This window comes from Lissotriton helveticus, chromosome 3_1 (genome assembly GCF_964261635.1).
Source record: "Lissotriton helveticus chromosome 3_1, aLisHel1.1, whole genome shotgun sequence".
Classification (NCBI taxonomy): Eukaryota; Metazoa; Chordata; class Amphibia; order Caudata; family Salamandridae; genus Lissotriton; species Lissotriton helveticus.
The window spans coordinates 1,478,641,035-1,478,658,990 of NC_136061.1; positions in this window are offsets into that span (position 1 = coordinate 1,478,641,035).

A 17,956-nucleotide genomic window follows, 5' to 3' on the forward strand; every position below is an offset into this window, starting at 1 on the left:
CCACAAGAGAGGCATTACCATGTCCTCCCATGGGTGTTAAGTTGACGACAATATCTACAGTTGGTAGGTTATTCTTAGATGGAATGTACACCTTGGCAGAGAGACTAAAAAGACAAAGATTCCTGCACAGCCATTTATTCCTCAAGCACACACACATACTGGTTGGATCTGGCACGAGGGCGAGTGGTGATTCAGTATATAAAATTTTATTAACAAGAGATTTCACAAAAATGAAATGCACTGTCAATAATTAACCGGACAAAAAACTGAACCAGTGACTTGCAGCTTGTGAGCTGTAAAGCCACGGCAGGGCACCAACCGCTTTACAGGCCATTCACACACCTTTCATACGTGATACACACAAGACCATTCACACCACCAGGCACGAAACCAACACATTACAACACTCACAAAAAGGGACAAGGTACACCCTGCTTGAGAAAGACAGAAAAGACTAATATTTCTGCACAACCACCTATTCTTCAAGCACACAGACATAATGGTTGGATTTGGCACGAGGGTGAGTGATGGTTCAGTATATACAGTTGTATTGACCAGAGATTTCACAAAAATGAAATGCACTGTTAATAATTGAAAGAACCGGAAACTGAACCATTCACTCACAGCTCGTGAGCTGTAAAGCCACGACAAGACACCAACTGCTTTACAGGCCATTCATACATCTTTCATACATGTGACACATACAAAACCATTCACACTGCCAGCCGCGGGCCTAGCACATTACAACACTCACACCAGCAGACAGCGCCATTCAAGGGCCCATCACTTTCACACGCCCATATTCCTGACACAGCAACCACACCAGCTCAAGGATTGAGTGGAGTGGCGTTTAGCTACCAGTGTGTGTTGTGACCAGCAGCAAGTCGAGCGCCAGTCCACGCACATCACCAGCCAAGTACCAGTCCATGCACACCACCAGCCAAGCACCAGTCCACACACACCGTCAGCCAAGCGCCAGTCCACACACACCACCAGCCAAGCGCCAGCCTACACACACCACCAATTCATTTAGGATTTTTTTATACAAAAAAGAAAACACAAACAAATAGATACAAATCTACTAACACAAAATCCGAAACTAAATACATTGCACTAATGCCAACCTTGAAACAGAACAACAAATTTTAAACAATACAGACCAGGCAGTTCACTTTACCACTCATTGATGCTCCCAATAATTATTTTGCGTATGGTATGTTCTAAAACAAGCAGGCACACACAGCCCAGGGTTAGAAGGACACGCGGGGCAGTACATACGAGTCTCCTTCCGCGTACCTCTTCGCCAACAGACACTACATCTCCTAGTGGGAATGTCTTTTGAGGGTGTGGGAGGAATGTGATCAGGAAAGTGGTGATCTTTCAATCGAGCCACATCCTCCAGCACTCCAACTCTAGGAACTCTTGCCTGTTCAACAACAATAAGGCTGCCTATCACAGACTGCTGAAACTGAACAAAAGTCAACTTTGACGCAGGTGAATACTCCGTGAACACAACAAAAGCATTGAAAGTTGCTAATTTGAAGAGATGGATGGCCAACTTCTTATACCAATGGTAATGGTATGGTAATATGGACAAAGAGGTAAAGAACACTCTTATTGACCATCTAGATACTAATAATGATAATGCCTTAACCGGGTTTGGGCCTCTGACCATGGAGGAATTCTGTAAAATAGTAAAGGGCATTTCATCTGGTTCCCCTCTAGATCCCGTCCCTTCTCAAATCTGGAAGATCTTTGAGACAGAGCTGTTTCCTATGCTTAGGCAAATTTGTAATCAGTCCCTTAACAGCGGTGTAGTGCCGCTGCAGTGGAAACAAGCTTAGGTAACCCCCCTGCTAAAAAAGGCCTCCTTGGATCCAGAATGTCCCAAAAATTATAGGCCGATTTCCCTTCTACCCTTTCCGGCTAAGATCACGGAGAAGGCGGTTAGCAGGACCCTCTCTGATTATCTGTAGCAGCACAGATTGTTGGAGGAGGTTCAGTTTGGCTTTCGGCCTGCCCATGGTTACCGTGATGGATGAACTTCGGTCACGGGCAGACAGGAATCAGGCAGCGGTTCTTATCCTGCTTGACCTGTCTGCCGCGTTCAACACGGTTAACCACGGAACTCTACTGAGCAGGCTGGAGAAGGTGGGGGTGAAGGGTCGTGCCTTGCAATGGTTCGACTCTTTTCTTACGGGTCGAACACAGGCGGTGTCCCTTCCTCAATATCGGTATGAACAGATTAACATCACTCATGGGGTACCTCAGGGCTCGGCTATTAGCCCGATACTCTTCAACATTTATATAAAACCTTTGATTGCGGTCGTTAAAGAGCATAGGATTAACATCACAAACTATGCCGACGACACGCAGCTCATCTTCTCACTGGAGGGTGAGCAATCTACCTCTATTGAAGAGTTTCACTGTTGCTTGCGTAACACGGCCCAGTGGCTGAAAGATCATTCATTACAATTCAATGCTGGTAAGACAGAGATTCTCTTCTGCCCTGTTGATAGAATTCCCTCAGCGCTGCCTAGTAACTTCTGGCCTAGTGAAATGTCAATTGCAGTGAGACCAGTGGAGAAGGTTCGCAACTTGGGCATTATGTTTAACAACAAGTTGACCATGGAAGCTCAAGTCACTAGAACGGTAGGAAGTTGCTTGGCAATCCTTAGATCGCTACGCAAAATTCTTCCTTTACTACCTCCTCAAGTACGGGCACCAGTTGTACAGAGTACAGTCTTGAGCAGACTGGACTACTGCAACGCCCTTCTGCTTGAATCTCCTAAGTCCCTGTTGGACAGACTCTTGAGAATTCAGTCCACCGCAGCTAAACTTGCTCTGGGCTGGCCGAGGTGGTCCTCGTCCTCCAGGGCCCTTGCAGAACTCCACTGGCTGCCGGTGGGGCAGAGAATTAAGTTTAAGTCTCTCTGTCTCGTGTTTAAAGCTCTGCACGGGATGGGCCCGGTCGTTCTACAGAGGAAATTTGAGTGGTATGTCCCAGCCAGAAACCTTCGCTCCGCCTTAGCTAGATTGGTTAAGGTAGCTAGGTTTAGGAAAGTCAGAACCGGTGGCAGAACTTTTACGGTTGCTGTGGCCAGACTGTGGAATGGACTACCTCTGGTAGTAAGACAGATTAGTGATCTTCTGCCTTTTAGAAAAAGGTTAAAAACTCTGCTATTTCCTAAAGTTTAGCTGTTACATCGCCCTATAATAGTTGCCTGTGCCTCTCTGCTGTCTGTCTTCTGCCGTGCACTTTGAGTTTCTCAGCGCCAGGATGCCGTCAGGTGATAGAGTGCTTTACAAATGAAATAAATAAATACATAAAATAAATAGCAGTGTAAGGTTCCAACCTCTGATCTACCCTAGCAACACCACCCATGTTATTGTAGTCTAAAATGCACACAGGTTTGCGCACTTCAGCAATCTGACCCCAAACAGCCACAGGTGAAGTACTCTCATCATGGATGGCAGTCAGCATGTAACATCCCTCCTGTCCACAAATTTTACAGCTAGTAGTTCATCACTACGCAAGGAACTGCACTGTCCCCTCTGAAGTTTTTTGCAAAAAAGCTCTTTTGGATAACCTTTAGGGTTAGAGCAGATTGTGCCACAATCAAAAGTGTCCACTTTGAACAATTCCTTAAACAATTGCACAGCAGTGTAGAAGTTATCAAGGTACAAATGGTGACCTCTGTTAAACAGTCCTCTAGCAAGATCCACACAATTTTCTCTGAAACTCAAAAAGTGGATGGGCAACCAGGGGGATCAATAGTCGAATCCCTACCAGTGTACACACGGAAATTAAAACATATCCTGTCCTACTATCAGACAACATATACCTGCCTAAAAACCAAATGGCCCTTGAACAGGAACGAAGACTCATCAATAGATATTTCTTTCCCTGGAGTATAGAACTCTGAAAATTGATCTACATAGTGATCAAAAACAGGCCGAATCTTAAAGAGACGGTCACAGTCAGGGTGACCTCGTGGCAACGCCAAAGCATTATCAACAAAATGCAGCATCCGAAGGAAAAGTCAAAACCGATCACGAGTCATAATTGCAGGAAATATGGCCATTGCCATCAAGGGACTGGTAGACCAATATGAAGCCACGGACGGCTTCCTTATCAAACCCATCAATTAAGTCAAACCCAAAATCTTCTTCATCTCTTCCAGATTTGTGGGAGTCCACCGGGTAGCTCTAGAGTGGGGCCTAAGTTTGTCACTATTGTCCCTCAAAAACTGTTAAGCATACAAATTAGTCTGCTCAACAATCTCACCCAAAAATACATCATCCATAAACAACTGAAAAAACTGTATAGGAAAAAAGTTTTCACAATCCACTCTACACCCTGCATCACCATTAAAGGCAGGCAACACCGGCTGCACCATGTTTGGATCAACCCAGAGTCCAGGACTTCCAGTAGGAAGCCTAGCAGCCTCAGACTGCAATCCAGATGCCTCCCTGCACAGACACAGTAAGGATCAACAATATCCCATTAAAAAACAAAAAGAATAAAAAAATTACACATTAGACAATGGAAAGCACATTGCAAAGAATTTCATGCTTTGAACACTACCAAATATGCTGCCATTATGACAACAATTACAAAAAAAATTATTCATGCATGACAATAATACTCATTTGGAGTAAACACAACAAAAACGTTTTTCTTACCAAATAAATGCAATTACGCAAAACTGCAGAACAACCACTGCCAAAACCGCAAACAGGAATCAAAGGCTTTACACTAGAATAAAAAGGAAAAAATAAACCATTACAATCACATATTCAAATAATGCACCAGTCCACACACAATCCACCAGCTAAGCTAAGGGGTAGGTGGGCCTAAGAGTATAAATAAATTATTCACCACTGTAAAAGGGGAGCAACCCTTGCCCTTGAGGCCACTGCCCAATTCAAAAATTTAAAAACCCCCGTGGTCTAGTGGCCTCTGCACCCCTTGGGGCAGATGGGCCTAAAAACATAATGCTGATCTGCCATCCAAAGAGGACAGAAATGGCCACAATCATCCTCCCATAAAGGGGAGCGACCCTTGCCCAAGGGGTCGCTCCCCCCAAAAAAATATCCTTGGTGGCCTTGTGGGCCCTAGATAAAAAAAAAGGCTAGATCTGCTCCCCCGTTTGGGGCAAATAGCCAAAAACATAGCCCCCGAAGGGGAGTGACCCTTGCCCAAGGGGCCACTCCCCACGCAGCATTCAATGGTGGTCCAGTGGCCCAAACATGGGGAGACACAGCCGCCAAAGGAGAGCGGCCCTTGCCCAAGGGGTCACTCTCCCAAAAACAATTCCCTGGTGGCCTAGTGGGCCCTAGATAACATAGAAAGGCAAGATCTGCCCCCCACATGAGGGCAGACAGCCATAAACATACCCCCAAAGGGAGTGACCTTGCCCAAGGGGCCACTCCCCACACAAAATGGACTTGTGGTCCAATGGGCATTTTTTTAAAACAATATGCAAAAATCTGCCGACCCCAGGGGGGATTAATTATGCCCCCAATAAGGGGAGCAACCCTTGCCTAAGGGGCTGCTCCCCCAAACAGTAAATCAATTAAACATTCGCGCCAAAAAAATCCCTGGCGCTAGTGGGCATTCTTGCTGCACGATTGCACAATCCTGCAGCAGGATGCACAAAAGAGGCATCGGGGAAAGTAAAACCCTTTCCTTTCCCCTGATGCCTCTTTTGGTGAAATCCCTCCCTCCACAGAGACAAAACTTCCCTGTTTGTTCCCCGACGCGCTGGAAGCAAATGGCTTCCTGCGGGTCGGGGAACAAAGGCAAACCTCCAATGAGGTCAGCGTGTCTCATTGGAGAATTATAACTTTGGCAACAACTTTGCATGAAAGGACGCAAGGCAGGCAACGTAGTTCAGGGCAGGTAGGAAGTACACTGGAGAAGGGGATTGATTGAAATTGATAGCAGACCAAAGAGGAAACAGGTCAATGTTGAAGCTGATTGGCTGAAGTGGGATTTTAAACTTCGGGCAATGTGTATCTAACCTGACGGTATGGACCATTTGGATTGGTCGCAAATAACAGCAGGCCATAGAGTAAACTGGAGGCGGTACCAAGAATGACGTATGCACAATAGAATGAATCTGATTGATGAAGGAAATAATTGGAATTGGAATCTGATAGGCGGGGAACACGTTGAAATATGGGCAAGCTGGGGAAGTTGTAGAATGGCGCGATTTATCGGACTGCCAGTCGAATGGAAGGACGTACAGAGCTTGTGAAAAGTGAGCGAAGGATATAGCTTGTTAAGAATTGATGTGATCGTCAAAGGGACCTCCCTTTGACGATCTACGGAAGGGTAAACCTAGTAAAGATGTCGGTCCTCCCTAAACTGACTTATCTATTTAATACAATTCCTCTCTATTTTTCACAGGGAATCATTAGCAAATTCCAGGGTAAAATTGGAAGCTTTATATGGGGGCAGAAAAGCGTAAGATTATCCTGGAAGAAACTAAGAAGAAAGCTCTTAAAGGGCGGCTTGGCCTTACCTGATATTAACTGGTACCTAATGGCATTTCAGTTTAAGGGCATCAGGATGTTGTTAACAACACCAGCGGAGACTAACTGGGGTAGGCTTTTGAAGGAAATGGTGTCAACAGAAGGGGATGATGGGCAAGGAGGGTTCCTGTATAAATTTGGGGCTCCCAGATTCTTTCAACGTGTGCGCCTCAAGGTTTTGAAATCTGCCTTGTTAATCTGGTATAAATTGAGGCGAATTTGGGGTATAGGGTATTTTTCTGATCTCGCCCCAATATGGGACTCACCAGGGACCCCAGACTGCCTGAATGACAGCTTAGCGAGCCCCCATAAGGAAGGCTGGGCTGTGGAGATTGTCGGACCTTGTAGATCTAGATGGTTTACTCCCATGAGAACTGTTACTAGTAAAGATTGGCTCCACCTTTTCAAGGTTTAAGTACCTTCAGTTGAGATCATGGTACGAGGCCGAAGTGGGTGAAATTAAAGGGAACTGGGATGTTGAGCAGCTTTTTTAAGATCCGCAACCAAGAAAAAAAGAAGTATCCCTTTAGTATGCAAGACTGCTTGAAGCGGAGGATAGTGAGATCCGGTCTCAATCATCGGTGTGGAACTCCCTCCCCCAGGCCTTCCCTGCAGAAGTTCGATTTGAATCCTCCCTAAAACTCCTCTACAGATTTATAAAGCCAGCTAGACTAAAAAAGAACCACTTTTTTGTTCTAAACAGGCTTTATTATACACTGGCTAGAATTACTAAGTATGCCCCGGTCCCGATTCCACAATTTCTCAGATGTAATAGCGATAAAGCGGATTACGTGCATATGTTCTTTGAATGTAGAGAATTAAGCGTATTTTGGAAGAACGTGGAGGAAACCTTGACAGATATTTTTGGTTTATATCTGGGAATGGATGTCAATCTGGTGATCTTTGGCTCAAATGATTGTACAAGAGAGGTGTTGTCACAGTCAGACCTGGGACTATTGCTATATCTTATTATTATTGACAGGAGGGAGGTTTGCTTAAGATGGAAAGAGCCGACCTCCCCTAACAGGGAAAACTGGGTAAAATCCACACTGAATATTGCACGCTTAGACCAGGGAGACAGGACAGGAGCACTACAAAACATCTGGTCTCCCCTCTTAGTTTGGGGAGATCATCTGCACCTGATAAATTGGTAGATCTATGGTGGTCCAATCCTAGTCCAATGATTATACCTGGTCTCAATCACATGAGGAAGCCCCGGGGGGCATAGATCTATGCAGTGACCCGAAGGGCGCCAGGTCCAACGTAGTCGGCTTGTAAAATCTGCCTTGATCTAAGGTGAGATGAGGACACACAAAAAAAAGAATTGATGTGATGAAAGATTATAGTATTGTTTGGACATACTTATAAGTGGGTTTTATACATTGCAGCAAACCTGATGAGTTATTTATGCCAAGAAACAAGATAGAAGGAACGTGTGAAGTGCGATATTTGGGGGACTATGATCAGGATTTAACTAAAGAAAAAACGGTATGTTGGTGAGCTCATACAGTTAAAATTAGACATTAATTATATAGTGGTCATTTTTATAATATAATTATTTTACTAAACAGGATTGAGGGCAGAAATAAAAAGAAGTATGACGCAATAGTCGTGAACTATGGACCCATAATATCAAGCAGACTAAAAAAACAGGTATTGAACTTTTAATAAATAGAAAGGCTATAATGGTAGGCTTGTAGTAGGATTTACTTGCAGAACGTGGATGAATTAGAAAAATAAGGAATAAGGAGATGACTTTTTAGAATAAACTTTGAGCTAAAGATAGGATGCCATGTGGGGTTGGGTCAATATAGCAGGCCCCTATTGAAGTGCATGTATATACAATAATGAAATATTGTAGCATTATCTGAATATACTCAGAAGAATAATATTTACATTTCAGTTATAATATGAGTGATTCCCACCATCAAACAAGTTAAAAGGCTCGGCAATCTGGCAATAGATACTTGACATTCAGAAAACCGGTATGTAGATTTGCATTCATTTTGATAATAGACAACAATTACAGAGTTGTCACCTAAACAATAAATTCTTTTATCAATTAGGACCCAGGATGGCAATTCAAGAAGTGGAATATATATAATAAATATTCATGATCAATGGAATAATAATACCAAGCCAGAGAGAAAAATTGAGGTAACAATATTTTGATAAAATGGAGATATTATGAATGCTTTATTTTGAGATTACAGCTCTAATCTCATCATGAAGGATGAGGGAGACGTTCGTATAAGAATTAACATGATGTACAAGTAGTGATCTAGGGAAATTCCCTAGGACATTTGTAATATGATGTGCTTAACATATCAAATTAGAAACTTGCCTCAGTATTATATTTGGATCATTTTTAGGAAAATTGGGTATTGGTTCTTGCACAATACCATGGTGTTGTTAAACCAAGGGAATGTTTTGTATAATAAATGTCGATGAAAATGCAGTTGTAATCTTTTTCTGAAGTATTGATTCCATCCTGTCATTATATATAAATAATGTTTTAGAATGGAGATAGGCATGCCAGATTAAGAGGCATTCGAAGGGTACATTATTGTGTAATAATTTATATAACTGAAATGAAAAGTACATTGATGAGTGCATTTTATTTTGTTTTTTTACATCCCTGATGAAGTCCTTTGTAAGGACGAAACGCGTAGGCTGTTAAGAATTGATGATTGTAAAGAAATTGACAGATTTATCTGAAAATTTGTGAAGAATATGGAAATGATGAATACATATACATAAGACATTTGATGGACCTGATTTTACTGTATATATATTTAAAGAAAAGCAAGTCGATGCCTCCAGCAGCGCTTCGCCAGACTGCACACAGCCCCAACCCCAAACAATCAGAGAAAGGGTGCGGGAACTGTGGTTTGATGCACTGATTACACAATGTGTGGGCAGCACAAGGATGATCCTGCTTGAAATGCGGCCAAATGAACTACTTCACCAAGGTATGCCACAGTGTGGGGCCAAACACCAGTGCAGGGTACCATGGGTGAGGGAGGATTACCCTCCGCTAGCTGTCCATGGAAGATAGTTAGGAAAGGCTGCCGGGGCATTGGGCGGAAGCCATGAGTCACCCGGGGATGATGATAACGACAATACCTTCATAGTGTTATTTGCGGGTAGAGATAATCACCGCAGAAGGTCCTGCCGATATGCCAGATGGAAATTGAAGGGACACGGATCGCAGCCATGAATGACATGGGTGCGTCTGTGTATGTCATGGACACGACCCAGTTTTGCAGACTTGTGCCTCGACCAAGATTAGCACCGAAGAAAGCCCAGATCTATATCTATAAATATGGTTTCAGAGAACCCATACCCCTTAGAGGAGTCGTGCAGGTGACCGTGGAAAAGGACAGGGCGCAGGCCAGGTTCCATGTAACCAAAGGTCACACCAGCACTCTACTGGGATGTCACACAGCAGAAGATCTCTGTCTGGTTTTCTTTGCCCAATAGGTGCATGAGAGTCAAGCAGAGAGCATCCTGAAGGAATTCCTCAAGTTGTTCGTAGGCCTAGGGAGCCTGAAAGGTATGAAGCTGAAGCTCCATATTGATGAGACAATAAGACCGGTAGCCCTGCGACATAGAAGAGTACCATTCCACTTGCTCCCCTCCTTGGAAAAGTGTTGGAACAACTAGAAAGTGTTGGAACAACTAGAACATCTGGGGCTGTTTGAGAACGTGACAGGGCTGACTCCGTGGGTGTCACAGAAAGTTCAAACAACCAGGAGCCATAAGACTCTGCATCGACATGCGGCTCCCGAACGTGGTGATATGCTGGGAATGGTACATCACCCCCACAGTCGACCAGATAGTAGCCGTTCTGAATGAGGCTCGCTGGTTTTCCAAATTGGATCTATACAATGAATACCATCAGCTTGTGCTCGACAAGGCGAGCAGATGTATCACTACCTTCTCCACCCACATAGGACTTCACAGATACCGTTGCCTCAATTTTTGGATCTCGTCTCCAGCCAAAGTATTCCAAAGCATCATTTGAGAATCTCTGTCTGGACTTGTTGGTGTGCTAAATGTGAGTGACAACATCTTGATATTTTCTGACACCTTCGAGAACCACCACGTGAGGCTAAGAGCCACACTAAAGTGCCTAGCAGACTGACCCTCCACCAACAAAAGTGCTCTTTCTACACAAACGCTGTTCAGGTATTTGGGTACCATTTCTCGAGGGACTGCAGGCTATTCTGAAGAAGGTGGAGGCCATACAGTCAGTGGCTGTCCACAAAACACATCCAAAGTAAGAAGCTTCCTGGCAGGAGGAGACGGAGGGGAAGATGGCGGCTGATTGAGAGAGCTCGGTCGTGAGCTCCTCGCTATCCTCGCCACTTCGCAGAAACTACAGAGCATGACAGACTAAGTAAAATACTTGGGAAAGAGCAGTTAAAATAAAACCGAAGCATCTTGAAGCAAACTTACCGGGAATGGAGAAGTGGTGAGACGACGAAGCCGCAGTGCAGTGCGGTGGAGCGGAACACAGGGGCGGAGCATGCTCGGGTCGAGGACGCGGAAGGAGAAGCAAACTCTTCAGGGCAGTGCAAGCAGAAGCAGATGCAGGGGCAGGCAGACCGGCACCAGGGAGGCCAGTGTGAGCAAGTGAAAAGCAGCAAGTGAAAAGCAGCAAAATTTGCAACATTGGTGATAGCAGAGAGCTGTGAATAACGATCCAAAGAGGAGGCGACAGAGACCCATCGTTGTGACTGCGGGATCTCAGTGTGGGCAGAAGCAGGCACAGTGCACCGAGCCTGCCGGAAAGTTGCAGCACGAGTGTTATACAGGGGGAGAGTGATCTGGCCATCCCCTTTACTTCAAAAGGAAAAAAACAGCCAGAGGCTCCAGACTCCATGGGTAAGTGAAGCGTGGCTGAGCAGAGACAGTGTTGTACCCGGGGGAAGGCACGCAGTGGGCAGTTTATCAATGCCAAATTTCACGCTACATAGGCTATACATCTAGCGAAAAAGGCAGGGTGAACCCCACGTTAAAGTGCCCAATCTGCTCAAGTGGGCCGTATCAAATTGATCTGCAGGTCGAAGTAAATACGAATCCACGAGTTGTGGAGATTGATCTGGGACGGAAAGCAAAGTGGGATCAGTTGGAACAGGTGCAGAGGAGGACGGAAGCGATACAAGTGGCAACCACTAAAGGGAACACGGAAGCTAAAGGTACCAGCAGCCCCACATCGGATAAATGTAATAAAACCAACAGTAAAACAACAAAGGGAAGTCGCAGGTTACTCGCTGAGGAGCAAAGATCCCCCAGTGGAAAAAGGAGAGCCAGACCAGAGCTGGAATACTCACAAAACCCTCCCCCCCCCCGAGGTAGAAAAATTGTATGAACAAATTAAATCATCTCCATCTACCTCTGACAGATCCCCTCATGTTGTGCCAAAAAGCAAAAAAAGAAGAAAAGAAAAGCCACAGCAGGGAAAGTACAGCACCCACCATCTAGAGCTAGTCAAGCCAAGCTAACAAAAAACTGGGCCCTATAAAACAAAAAATAACACCCTCCCTAAAATCCTTCTTTAAAGTGTAGGACCCCCAGAAGGTGGAAAAAAATCCAAAATAAAATCCAAACTGGGAATCAGGTAGGGACTTTGGGAGAGGTGAGAACAAAAACAGAAACCATTTCCACAATTAGCAATAGTAACAGCAACAGATTTAGCATCCTAGAAACGCTTGAGCAACAAGAGCTAGAAACAGACGCCACAATAGCGGCCATAGGGTAGTTCGGACTGGACTGTTCCCATGAGGCACAGGGTCAGAGCTGATTTGCATATAGCCAGTGTCTAACCCAGGGTGGTGTGGAGTGCAAAAAAACGATGGATTTAGGCCCAGATCTCTGTACTGGGGTGAATGTATGACATTGTTCTACATTCTGTCCATCAACTGTGATTTTTGCAATTTTCACCCCGAGTGGCCTGGGTATGCTCAGACGTGAGTCCCAGGCTCTCCACACCACTGGAGTCAAGCTATCCAGGCTGATGAAGGCTGATAGCCAGAAACCGGTCCTTGGATGCTTGATTCCGGTCTGGGAAAGACATGGCTTGGTAGTTCGGACTGGACTGTTCCCATGAGGCACAGGGTCAGAGCTGATTTGCATATAGCCAGTGTCTAACCCAGGGTGGTATGGAGTGCAAAAAAACGATGGATTTAGGCCCATATCTCTGTACTGGGGTGAATGTATGACATTGTTCTACATTCTGTCCATCAACTGTGTTTTTTGCATAGGAATTGCTAGCACCAAGGATCCTGAGGTCACGTACCTTCCGCAAAAAAAACCAGACACTATGGAAACCATGATGAAAACCATGATGAGAGGAATGAGATCCAATTTTGCGACATCAGAGAAAAAACAGATACAAATTCAGGAAGAATGTGAAGTAATGGACCATAAAAATAAATACGCTCATGAAGAGAGTTACTGTAGTGGTACAGGAAATGGGAACACTAAGTGAAAAGGTGGAGGGAAATAGACCAGCTCAAAGCGTCAGATAAAATTCTATGCCACAGACTAGAATCGATAGAAAATCAGGCAAGGAGGAACAATCTTGGAATTTTAAATGTCCCGGAAGGCTTGGAAGGTGAGGACATTAAATCTTACACAATCAAACTACTAGGGGAAATTATACCTTGTACAAAGTCCGTCGACCTCACAGAGGACATACAATGAATACATCGGGACCCATTCAGGAGAAACAAGATTAGGAAGAATCCAAGGAAGATCCTCATGCATTTCAAGACATACACACTCAAAGAAAAAATACTGAGCGAGGGCTTGAAAGCAGGTTCATTTGCTCAAAGCAATTGGTTGTGTAGAATCAGATCGGACATTTCAAAGGCGACGCAGGATAGGCAATGGCAGCACGGTCAATATATACAACAGTTGAAAACACTGGGTGCAACAGTCCAAATGTGATTCCCTGCAGCACTAAGGATAATGGGGCAAAACAAAATGCATAACATCAGAGACCCCAAAGAGGTAGAAAGCTTCCTAGGACAAATTAAAGCACAAACGTAGGAGCAAATAAAGATTTAATAAACGAAGTAGGAAAATGGAGTAAAATGGCGATGAGCTCAAAAAAGGGGCCAAGGAAGCCCCAAGAAGAGATAGGGGAGGCTTCCCCTGGGAGAGGGGAGGGGGAGCACAAAGAAAGAAAGTGTAAAAACAAAAAAGTAGATTAGGTGGGAAGCAAAATGGGTTGAAAAAGAAAGAAAATATGTCCAAAGTAAGCATGACAAGGAGGAAGGAGCCCAGTTATGTGTATCAGATAACAGGAGGGGCTGCAAACTGGATGGGAGCAGAATAAAGAAGGGTAATGTCGGTTAAAATAATGTCATAGAATGTTAACGGACTCAGATTAAGGAAAATAAAAGCCAAAATACTGGAATATTTAAAAATAGAAGATTGTGACATAATGATTTTTGCAAGAAACACACCTAATAAAAGAGGAATGGGAGAACGTCCTTAAGAATCAAAAGTGGTTAGATATATGGGTGTGCAGGAACCAAGATTGCAATACGAAAGGAGTGGCAATACTATTAAAGAAATCACTAGGAGCACAGATAAAATCCACAGAAGTAGACAAAAAAGGGAGATGGGTGAGGGTGAGACTTAAGATTCATGACAATTTATACACAGTGGTTGGGTATTACGGACCTAACACAGACGATCCAGAACCTCTCCAAAAACTTTACACTCAACTTTTATCAACGCAAGATCCAATAATAATAGGGGGGGTTTTAACATAATTTTAGATTAAAAAAAGACATGTTTCCACCCAAATATGACCCAAACTTACCAAAAATGAGTGGGTCAACCATTATATGAAAGACTTTGGGATCATAGATGTATGGAGAGTCAAGGGAAGCAAACTCAATAAATTCATATTGATAGACAGGGGCCTATTAAACTTGTACCAGCACATCTATTAGATCATTCTGCAGTGATCCTACATCTTAATTTAAAAAGCCCTGAACCGACTATCAGATGGACAGTGGACAGGATAATCCTTTTAGATGATGACTGTATAGAAGCCCTGGCAAACGATACTAAGGAGTTTTCCCAATTAAACAAACAAGGGACCACAAAACAAATTGCCTGGGAGGCGCATAAAGATTTTATTAGGGGAAGAATAACTAGCCTTGCGGCACATAAAAATAAGGACAGGAAAAGCAAGATACGAGAACTAGAAGATGAGATAGTATCCCTGGAGGTCGGGCAAAGTAGGACCACCATAACAGAGCAAGAGAGAATCAGCACTGAAGAGGAAACAGCTAAAAAAAATGGAACTGGCAGACTTCCTGGAATCAATTGTGAAAGAGAAATGTAAAGCAAGCAAAATATCTCACTATGAATATGGAGAGGGATGTGGGAAACTACTAGCGTGGAAATTGAAAACAGAGGCAACACGCAACAAGATAGAAAAAGATATAGATAAAGGATCAACAATATACCATAGAAGAGAAAGAAATTAGTAAAGAGTTCACAAAGTTTTTTAGTGAGTTATACTTGGAGGACAAGGTACCTACGGAAGATCAGATACAGACAGTGTTAGAAAAAATAACCTTCCCTAAATTCTCTCAAGAACAAAGAGCAGAGATTAATCAAGGGATATCCAAAGAAGAGCTTTCAAAAACTTTAAAGAAGTTAAAAAAGAACAAGGGGGCAGGGCCGGATGCGCTCCCAAATGAGTTGTGCATACATCTGAGAGAGGCATTGGCTCTCCCATGACGGAACTACTTAATGAAATATTTACTACACAGGGGACGCTTCCACCCACCCACCTGGAATGATGCCACTGTTAATCTCATACTCAAACCAGGGAAAGATCCCACGAGAAGTGAGTCCTACAGACTAATATCACTCCTAAATGCTGACTACAAGGTAGAAACACAGATTAGAGCAAAAAGACTTGGGAAGATCGCCGGCTCAGTAATCCACACAAACCAAAAAGGCTTCATTGGAGGGAGACACATACATTAACTAACGCATTCACTTATCACCGCAATAGACATCGCAATAAATCATGCAACTCCACTATGGATATTAACCCTGGATGGGGCTAAAGCATTCGACAGGGTAAGTTGGTCCTTCTTAAACACAACGTTGGCAAAATTCAACATAGGAGAGACCTTCCAGAACGCAATTAGGCAAATATACAAAAAAACGACAGCAAAAGTGCTTGTGAATGGAGTGTTAACAGAAAAGATGTTGATAAAAAGAGGAACAAGACAGGGATGCCAATTATCCCCACTATTATTCTTCATGCCCTTTGAACCACTGGCAGAGATAATAAGAAAGGAGGAAGGAATTGCACCCTTTAAACTCCAGGGATGGGAGAAGAAAGTAGCACTTTTTGCGGACTACCTAATGGTATTCACAAGCAATATAGAGGCCTCCCTCCCCAAAATAGAAGGAATTGTAGAAGTATATGGAGCATTATCAGGCTACCTAGCAAACCAAGCTAAAACAGAAATCCCAGTGGAATAACAACTCTCAGGACCCCAGAGTAAAATAAAAAATAAAATACTTGGGCATAGACCTCACAATGTACATCAAGGATTGCTAACCAAAATTTTGAAATAATCTTTAAACAAGTAAGGAAACTGTTGAAAGTATGGGGGTCTGTCGCTATTATTTTTGGGAGGATCCATCATAATCAAAATGACCATACTCCCTATATTTACCTATTTGTTTAACACTATTCAGGTGGATTTTAAACTAAACCAAATAAGAAAATTACAAGGAGAATTGAACAGTTTTATCTGGGCTGCAAAAGGGGCAAGGATAGCATGGAAAAAAATAATAAGAAAAAAGGAACAAGGAGGGATAGCTAGCCCAGACATCCTAAATTACTGTAGTGCTTTTCAATTAAAAAATATAAGAATACTCGTAGAGAACTACGATCAGTATCCTGACCACCTGAAAGCCATAAGCAAGGAGGAAGGAAGCCACTTCCTATACAAATATGGCCACTCTAAATATTTTAAGAAAATAAAACTAAAGACTTTAAAAGCAGCGGCAGCACTCTGGCACCAAATTAGAAGAAGAATTAAAATACCATACTATAGTAGATATGCGCCCAGATGGGACTCCCCAGGAACTCCGGATCGCCTAAAAGACAGTCTGGCAAATGCCTTAAAAGAAATCAACATCACAAAATGAGGCGAATTAATGATACAAGGCTCTGTCATAGAATGGGAGGTGCTGAATGAAAGAACTAAGGGCATGGTTGCCAGATTTAAGTACTCCCAAAGAAACAGTTTGGTCAAGAACTTGAAAGTTAGCAAAGAAGGAAGTGGGATAATTGAAGAAATACTGCAGAAGAAGAAGATTAGCAAAAAATAAATAGCTTATTGGTACTGGGCACTTATCGAAGAAGGAGAGGATCACGACGAAATTCCAAACAAGATCTGGGGAGAAGCACTGCCGGACCTGAATATTTTGGATGAATGGCAAGTATCTATGGCTACTTGTTGGAAAATTGTGAAATCTGCACCATTGAGAAGGAACCATCTATTCCCTATCCACGGAGCGTACTGGTCCCCGAGAAGGCTATCAAAGATCAGAGGTCAAGAGGAGGGAAGCTGTCCCAAGTGTGGAGAGTCAGGTGCGGGGATCTACACATGTTTCGGCAGTGCCCCCACCTCAAGGAGTTCTGGGAAGAAATGGGTAAAACTTTGTCTAGAGTACTGAAATAGCAGATAGAGGTGAGTATGGATATGGTTATGTTTGGGAGAAGCCTAACATATCTCAAGAAAATAAACTTAGTAAAGACCAGGAAAAAATATTGTTCATATTAATACTGTTGGCAAGAAGGGAGATCTGCATTAATTGTATAAAGGAAACATCTCCAACACACAAAGAGTGGGTGGCTTCTGTACAGAGAATCAATAAATTAGATAGAAGTAGACAGAAGGGAAAGGCAATTACATTTTGGACTATCTGGGAAGATCTAAACTTATAAGGTAACACCAGTGAAGGTATCATATAGTCCAATGATTAAGCAATGCAACAGAAACTTTCGGGAGGAACTTGAAGAGTAGTCATAATGACTAGCTCAACCCAGGACTGGACCGCATTGGAATCGGACAAAAAGGAGCCTGAGTAAAAATGGGGAAACAGAGAATCTCCATGCATACATTGCGTTTAGCCAGGAGAAGCCCCAAAACGTCGGAACACAAAACGAACTGGGCCTCTGACAACTCCATTTCCAAACTATTGCTATATGAGAAAGAAAAAAGAAAAGAAGCTTCCTGGCAATGCTTAATTTGTTAAATATTGAGTGCCAAGGCTCTGACCAGGAAGCCACTGCAGCTTGCACCACCCATCTCCCTTGTCATTGCTGCCAAAACAACTACTAACCATCTCTCTC